We start from the raw sequence: 3,433 nt of genomic DNA on the forward strand, positions 1-3,433 counted from the left end.
GACGTAAAACTACATGCAAATAAAATTATACGGTTGGGATTAATCCAAACCTGGACGTAAAATCACTTCTACGGTTGGAAATAATTCAAACCTGGACGTAAAATCACTTCTACTGTTGGAATTAAAAAAAAATGGACGTAAAATCGGATTCTACGGTTGGAATTAAAAGAAACCTGGACGTAAACTGAGCTTCTACTGTTGGAACTAATCCAAACCTGGACGTAAAACTACATGCGAATAAAAATCTACCGTAGGAATTAATCCAAACCTGGACGTAAAATCACTTCTACGATTTTTAAGTTTTTATTTTAGTTAAAGGATAATCTAGACATTTTGTATATGTGTTAGGATATCCCATAACTATTTTTTGGACATGAAAAATCCACGTAAAGCCCCTCTATTAAAGTGGGACGCCCCAATAATAGCCTTCTATACAAAGCTCAGAAGTAAAAAACAGCGAGCCCACATGCCGCCAATTTGTAGTCCGACTTAATCCGATAATTTCAAAAGATAAACAAAAATTTCTAACAGACCGCCCTCCAAAACTCCCCCAAACCTGCCTAGATTCAACTTGTGGGCCCAACTCCTCCTTTAATGGGATCCCCTGCTAACTCTGTCACCGTAGGTCCCATCATCTCCTCTCACACGACCGTTTTGGGAGAGTTTTTTGGTGCGGTCCGTTAAGAATCATCCAAAAATAAATTAGAAAGAGGGGAAACGGTGGGTCCAGTAAACGATGTCAAGTAATCACCGAATGTCAGGTAAGTATGGACCACAAATCGGGTTTATAAATTTGAGCCACTGATAACGTTTCCGAAAGAAAAAGATCTCACGAAATAGAAAGTGGTTGATATATATGATGACACCCGTGCACGACTGATTTTAGCCCATTGATTAGAAAGGTGGTTGATACATATCAAGTTTTTAATAATACATATAGAATTACAGATGTCACCGTCACATAGTGCACGACTACTACTACTCCTATTCTGTTCTTCAGCAATTATACTCTAGTTGAGTAGTTCTATTTCTTTTTCAATGCTGAAATTTGGAGTTTAAATATGCATATATAGTGTGTGATATTTAGGATATATATGGGGAATGTAGTATACATCTGACGATAGTGATGATAAGACCACAGTATCAGGGATGTTGAACATGTGATTCTCTTAATTCACTTGATCACCATGTGATGTTTCATTAGAGCGACATGTAGTTACTTAAGCATTTCTTTTTTCTACGGGCATAGATAAATTTTTTTTATAAGAGCCAGATATATACAAAAAAAGTTACAACGAACTATTGAACCAACTCAAAGCAAGAATACAAGCCGACTCTTAGAAATGCACTACCAAAAAAAAACAACCAACTAGATAATAGCTTTGAACTTTAACCTATTTTATGTTATTGTTGATTTTAGTTATAGCGACTTCAAAAATGATAACATCTGTAAAACCTAAACTTTTTAGATGATGGATGTTCAAAGATGCGTCATTGAAAGAGATGAACCTTTATCTTAAATTTGTGTTGCACGTTTAGGACATATTAGTCCAGAACAGAAATTGCACCATAATGGTACATAGCATTATTAGGAGATGGCCAAGAATGATAATGCACTACTATGATGCAATACTCAAGTTGGATATCAGGACAGAACTGGTTATGCACCACTATCGTATTATTTCAGAAACTCGTTGTCGCGAGAGCAAGTGAATTTGGTACATGTTCATCTTCTCCCCTTTATATAGTTGTAAAAATGTCGATAAGACATAAATAAAGAAGTGGTGTTGGTTGAAGCTATAAATCTTGGCCAGTAAAGCCTGTATGATGCGAAAATATCATTATAACGCGATGATTACTCGAGATTGCTTCATGATGCGTAGGTATCATCTTTGTTGCGTTGGTAAACCAAGAATGCAGTATAATAGTGCAAAACGAAGGAAAAGTGAATGATGTGATATTTTGCATAGCCCGAGCTAAAGAATGCATACTTGCGAACTAAGCGGCCCAATGATGCACACTCATGTGCATTATTTGTGAAAGACCCTTTAGCTTATATAAACTGTGCTTTGCTTGGCTTTGGACTTATAACACGAGATGGCTTTAATTACTAGTCCTGACGATAATGAACTATTGCCCTTACTTGAAACCTTCAATATACAGAGAAGTGTATGTAGGCATCCGCAATGAGTTGCAGCATTAGTAGTCCAACACCATCTCCCTCATATCATCTAATTACGAGGTGATTGCCACATATTGTGGTAACTCATGTCACCTGACTCGGCAATACGAGGTAAGAAATGATTATTGCCATACTTGAAGAATTATGTTGCAGTCCATTCGGTGGAAGATCATACTTCCTATCAAGTTGTTCGATGTAGGCATGCATCAATTACGAATTGGGCATGGCCAGAAAAGAAATCTAAATCGGTACGCAAGTTAGGGGAGCTTGCATAACCCTCTCGCATCAAAAATATGATGCAAGGAAAGAATGGCGTGAGCCTGTCTGATGCACTGATATATAGTAGAAGCAAGACCAGTGCATGCTTTCAGCAATGCTAAAGAGAAGTAAGAAAGCTGGTAATAAGCTTGAAATGGCCTATATGAAAGTCCCAGACATGTGCCTTGTGTCTGGACATGATGCGGAAGTCAGTGATGCACGCAATATACATCAACATTAGTCTTTATAGCCTTGCACCCTTCATAAAACAAGGGAACGTTGAAGCAATATGGAAGCTACATTTAAGGTATCATGCATGTGAAACATGCTTGTTGTGGAAAATGGGCGTACTTTTGCCTACCGAACCTTGAAGTTTTAAATCCCGCTCTCTACGTTACGAATGACACATCAGGAAGTTTCGGTTTACTGAGCATAGTATAAGAGGCATAATTTTCTGGTCCATCACAACATTTTGAGTCTTCTAAATAGTCCAACAGATCGTTGTCGGAATGGTTTGACCAGATTTTCTTACCGATTGGGTGCACTACCCTGAAATTTCCAACTCTTAATAATTAAGCCAATACAATTAAGCATTGCTCCGAGAAGAGCAACTCTGCCGTGAAGTCCCCTTTCAAACAGAACTTTGAGAATGATCGAGAATAACTAACCATCTATGATTCCTAGGGATCCATCCAGATGTCGAAGCAAAGAAGTGGAATTGCCAACCGTGGAAATGGTGTTTAATTGGTATACCATACCGTAAAACTTGTTATATATTTTCAAATGCTTTAGAAAATAAATAACATATTTCTTAATGAGAAAAAAAGGAAAACAAATATTTTTATCAATTATTCATTTATAGGGTACTACCTCTGTCTAGAACAGGTTTACTATGAAGGGTCGACAACCTAAGTCAATGGTTGTTGACCAGGTAATTTTAGGTGGGCTGAAAGAGCAAGTTCAGAAGTGATTTTTAAGTCAGGGTGCATTTGA

This window comes from Papaver somniferum, chromosome 4 (genome assembly GCF_003573695.1).
Source record: "Papaver somniferum cultivar HN1 chromosome 4, ASM357369v1, whole genome shotgun sequence".
Lineage (NCBI taxonomy): Eukaryota > Viridiplantae > Streptophyta > Magnoliopsida > Ranunculales > Papaveraceae > Papaver > Papaver somniferum.